Here is a 5,631-nt window from a genome sequence, read left to right on the forward strand (position 1 = left end):
TAGCACATCAAATGTGTGACCCAAAACCATGAGTGAGCTTTGCTTCTCTGGATCTCAGGAAAAAAAGCAAAGTATAGTGATTGTCTGCCTGAAACTCCACATTCATGGAAATGACTTTAAACACTAGTGATTCCCTAATTCGACAGAACTTTGAGATCATCTAAGAACTTTGAAAAACAATAATGCCCATCTTCCTGCCCCCCTCTCCCCGCCCTTTGCTAACTGGTTTGAGGCTGACCTGGGTATCAGGATTTCTCAAAGACCTGGGGTTCTCCCATGAGGCCACAGAGGTCAGAAACTGCTATTCTCTCAATGAGAAGAAAGCAGAATAAGCCCCATTGCCCAACTCTTTAAGGAATGAACAGACATCAGGAAATCAGCCTGAGCTTTTATCCTTCAGAAGGTGGACCGGGTGTTCTGGGAAGGGCAACAAAAGCAGAAACTCACTCCTTGATACAATTTTAAATTTAAGCCTAGTTAGCAAGAGAGGTGACCCAATTATGGCTAAATCAAGGTTTTATTGGACAATAATCCAGGGAGTGGGTAGGAAGCATCTCACCAGTCAAGGCAGTGGGGGTGGAGATGAGAGCTGGACAGCGTAAAGAGGCCACGGCTGCCCATGGCGGCCGGCACTGTGGACAGCTGGGAGTGCAGATCCAAGTGGCTTCCCCAAGAGGGGAGGCTTCCTTGGCTGCAGCTGGGAGAAGAGGGAGCCGGCGCTGGGGGAGGATAGGGAAGTTGCTAGTGCGAGCTTTTCAGCACTGTATAGCCCAGTCTGAGCCTGTGCGTTGGATGGGGGTACCTGTCCACATAGGCTCCCCAGCAAGACCAGAGTGAGCGGCTGCAGACACATAGCCATTTCCTCCATGAAAACACACCAATGGAATGGCATCTAACTCAGACAGCTCCCATTTTTCCAGAACGGAGGATTCGCAGCAGAACTGCCGGTGTAGCCATGCTGTTAGTATACACAGGGCCAGCGTCACTCACCTCTCTGAGCCAGCCACACCGAAGATGGAAGCACGAGCACCACCTACACATTAAGTCCTTCAGCCATATGGCCTTGAGAAGTGTTCCCACCAGGACATGGGAGGAAATCAGACGAGCAGCCTGGCTCCCTGGAGTTGACAATTAGAGACCATCTAACAGGGCTGCTGCAGAACACAGAAGTGTCCAGGGGGCACCATGTCAGCCCCTAGCAGGGTGTCTAGCGTGGAAGAAGGGTGCTCTAACCTGGATTGTAAACTGCACTGAACTGAAGACTTCCAAAGAAGCAACGGGGACATGAAGCCACAGCCTTGTCAATGGCTTACCCCGCCAGTAGATTCAGTGCTGAATGGATGACTAGGAGACAGTGCCTCCTTAGAAGACCTGATCCTGGGTCTCTGTTTGTCCTTCCTATCTGGCACTCACCATGCTCTGTGCTTACTGGATGCTGTGATGTGAGCAGCTTTGCTCTGCCACATGCTTCCGCCATGATGTTTTTGCCTCGGAGCCAGCCATGGACAGGAACACCTCGGAAATTGTGAGCCGGAATAAACATCTCTTCATTAGATTAAGTCAGGTATTTTCCCCCAGCAATCAGAATCCGCACCGATACACAGTGCAAACCCACAGAGCTGTCAAAGTTCAATCCTGACTTGGAACAGGCAGTGGGAACAGGTCTGGCTGCCTTTTAAGGAGCAGCCTCGGGTGACTTGAAACCCCCCAGGAGTGCCTGGCCACTGGCGAGCACGCAGTACCACACTGCACCTCAGTAGTGAAGAAACAAAAGTAAGTGAAGCAGGACCTGTGCCTCAGAGAAGTAAAAAATGAAGTGACAGAAGTAGAAAGTGACATCTTTGCCCATTTTTTTTAGCTAATTAATTATCAGGTGTCTTCTAATTGAGAGGCAACATTACTCTCAGCTCTAAAAATTACAAAAAAGTTCAGGCAGGAAACACACTGGACACATAATAAAACCTGGGCCATTGACGAGGTAAAGTCACCCACTGGCTGGTTCCCTTACTCACTCAGGAGTGGCCTTCTGTTTGGCATGGGAGGTGGGAGGGTTTAGATCAAAAGGAGCCTCTTTCCAATCCGCTGTACCTGTGTGCATTTACAAACATGCGGAGAACTCACAGGTCAGCAGCTGTCCCTGGCAGCAACTGTACCAGAAGCCAACACTGGCCCTGGCCATTCCCTGGGGTCAGAAGGTGACATCATTGTGCCAGGTCTCCAGTCAGAAAAGGGGCTGATGAACTGGGGTAGTCCAAGCTGAGGCCTCAGGTTCCGCAGATGACGTGTACGGCCTGGCATCCTGGGGCAGACCAGGAAGGAAAGGAAAGGAAAGGCTTCCAAATGCTAGTGAGGTACTTTCCTTCCTGCTACTTCTGTTTCTCCAGTGTTCACAATATGCACTGAAAAATGATGCTTCAGCTAGCGTATCCTGAGAATACTAATATTCCAGTGGTTAAAGGAAGGGTGATAAAAAAAAAATAGGTTATTATCCCACAAAAGCATGTACTTTACTGTTGGATACCACAAGGCTGACTCTGGAAGTGGAAGGGAAGAAATCAGAAGAAGATGAATCCAAGGTGCCCCCTTTTACTGTAGAGCACCCCTTTCTTTCATGGCTCTGACAAATCAAGGAGAAAACCAACAGATTGTAAGTGCTTAGCGATCATTTCTGCAACAAGAGGAGTGTTCTCCACTGGACAATACCAGCTTCTGAGATCCGACGAGATCTGGTGCATTCAGAGAAGTAGGGCTGCATCCATCCCTGGACGACACTAGAGCAGCTGGGAAGTGGGTGATTTTCTACAAGCAGAAGGCCCGCAGTGCCCTCCAGCCAGCAGGCAGTGTGCCCCAGGTCAGTCCTGGAGAGGACTTCCTGGCTCCTCTCCCTTTCACCCTCTCAGAAATGTCAGCAGCGTCCACAGGGGGCTTGTGACCAAACCCCACCTACATTATAGGACCTACTTCTTTCTTCTGCATTTGAAACCAAAGCTGTCCCATAAATAACTCCTTTTATCACAAGTGTGGATGTTCCTGTAATGTTACCTGCAACATGTCAAGGGTCCCAAAGTTATCTAATGTGCCAGACAGAAACTGCTTTTGACCCTGGGGTTAACCAAAGTTAACCAACAAATCTGACGGCTTTAAAGGCTCCCTCCTGCCCCAGCTGCTGCTCGAGCTATAAATTACTGCCACTCGGGTAGTGACACGGCGGGGTATCAGGACCTCTTCTGACACTGTACAGTCCATGATTAAATACAGTCCTGGCTTCCTTCCTCAGTAACCAAGTATGCAGACGTTATATATAATCCTGGGGAGAGGCTTTCTTGATAGCCTAAACACAGAACGAGGAAACCACTTAGGAAGTGAACAGAAGGAAGCCGTGTTTTCATCACTTTGGGGTTTTCATGGAAGAAACTCACTCTTCCCTAGGGCTGCACACTCAGGCCTAGCTTGTGTCAGCCTCCACCGCTAACCTGACCCCTTCCCTGGGCCTCCAGGAGCCAGGACACCACGGGCTGTGCCCTTGGTTGCCAAAGCCACCTCCTCCTTCCTCATGAGTAGAAAGCCTGCAGTCACCTCCAGGTCCGGCTGAAGTAGAAGCTCCCTAGAAAATCAGGCCCGGCCTCCTGGTCCGAGAAGCCTCTAGTGTCCCCTTCCCAAAGCACACGGAGCACTTCTGACTCAGCACACCCTGTGCCCTGTTCTCTGACCCGCATGTACTGTTCACACAGTGCACAGCATAGCACGCTGGTTTGGGGATGAATCTGAGCCATCTTCCTGCTCTTGTTGCAGAATTCAGTGATGCTTCTCATCCAGACCTCTCCTTACCACACCATCAGCGGAGGCTGAGAAGCTCCTGCTTCAAGCTTCTATCTGCTTGGAGGATGACTACATTTGGAAAAATGCAGAGTGAGTGGCGCTGATGTGGCCTGAGTGGCAGTGTCCCCCTCTGTCCTCCCCCTCTGTCACCACCACTGTCACCAGTATTGATTGCTAAGCATCTACACCATCACACTCGTCACTATGACCGATTTCTAAGCCCCCTTAGCAACCATGTCTTCTCTCCGTTACTGCACTTTCAGCCTCTGGCTCTTCAGGAGTGTCCCGTCCACCTGGGGAGCTATTTTGCTAAATTTTTGCAGACACACACTGTTAGTAGTCATCAGCAGAACTGGGTCCTCGGAGGTTTCAGAACTGCATCTTAGTGTATCGAGGGCCAGGCTTGCAGAGTAAGGGAGATGCAGAAAGTCCCCTCCATTCTGTTGCCCTCACCAAAGGCTGCATGATAATTTTGCTGATTAAAAACACAGACAATAGTTTTGGTTCTTTTACCGAGAGTTGGAAAGAGGGGTGAGGTACTGAGCCACATCTTCACATTTCTGTAAAAATGACTCCCTCCTCCACCCCGCTAAGAGTACCTCAAATCAAAGCAACAAAGATAGACCTAGACTGATAAATTCTTACTGAGTCCATGTAAAAGAATCATGACAGATTATTCTCCGACTCCCTCATCTTTCCTTTGAAAAAATAATTTACAGGGTGATATGGGCTCCCTCGGCTTGCGGCTAAAGGCTCAGGGAATGACGGCAGCTGTCTGAAAGGCCTGATGTGGAGGGAGGTTCCAGCCCCGGACACCAGACACCAGACATCAGCTGTCCATCCCTCAAGACCCCAAATCCTCAAAAGCAACACATTCAAAGCAAAGTCTATCAAAAGCAAACTCCGCCAAAGGCAACCTCAGTGTTTTCCTTCTGTGAAATCTAAGTCTGTGTTGAGCTGGATTCCGCCTGGCAGTCCTCACACATCTAGGCTGGGGGAAGGATTTGTTTGGGAAGTAGTTTTTACCCATCAAAATCACCAGCATGAGATCCATTCGGGATGCAAGCAAAGGTGGAGATCGAAGGTGGTCTTCTGATCATGGGCCCCACCCAACGCTCGCTGTGACCCATGCTCCCCTGTGTTGGACAATGCCCTTGGCCCAGCAGAATTTGGGCCCCGCACTGAAGCCCACAAAGGTGGCAGCATCAGCATCACACCCATTTAACAGGTACACAAACTGAGCCTAACAAACACAGGTCTTTAGCCCAAGGCCATACAGTTGGTCAGTGGCAGGACTGGGTCAGACCCCGGTGGTCCAGGGCCATCTACACTGCAGGCCTCCAAACTCATCCACATCATCAAATCTCACCACAGCTTCTTGCTCACCCCGGCCACCCTGAGCCCAAACCAAATCCTGAACCTGCAAAGCCACTGCTCCATGGGGAAGGAGGCTGCCATGAGCCCGGCTGGGGGCCTGGGGCTGCACCATCTGCCTCCCCTGCTTCTGCCCCTGCCTCTGCCATGCAGTGGACCCTATCTTTCTCACTCCATTTCACGAAGCCCTAATTTCTCCATTTAAAATACATAGGGGTTGAGGTTGGGGATTTAGCTCAGTGGCATAAGCCCTGCCTTGCAGGTGTATGGTTGTGAGTTCGATCCCCGGTACCAAAAAAAAGACCAAAAAAAAAAAAAAAAATTTTTAAAATACAGGCATAATATTTTTCAGGATTTCTATGATTAAATAGATGACGCACAGGCTCTGCTGTAACTAGTGTTTTGTAAATGTTACTCTCTGCCCATAAAAAGGCAGGA

The 5,631-nt window shown here is 49.8% G+C and overlaps 1 protein-coding gene across 1 annotated transcript in view; it reads right to left on the bottom strand.

The window, feature by feature from the left end:
* Positions 1-5,631, bottom strand: part of Ror1 (receptor tyrosine kinase like orphan receptor 1) — a 279,640-nt gene that overhangs the window by 178,601 nt on the left and 95,408 nt on the right. The window lies entirely within an intron of this gene.

Source organism: Cavia porcellus, unplaced genomic scaffold, assembly GCF_034190915.1.
Source record: "Cavia porcellus strain 051 isolate PalLab524CR breed Dunkin Hartley unplaced genomic scaffold, mCavPor4.1 scaffold_1, whole genome shotgun sequence".
NCBI lineage: Eukaryota > Metazoa > Chordata > Mammalia > Rodentia > Caviidae > Cavia > Cavia porcellus.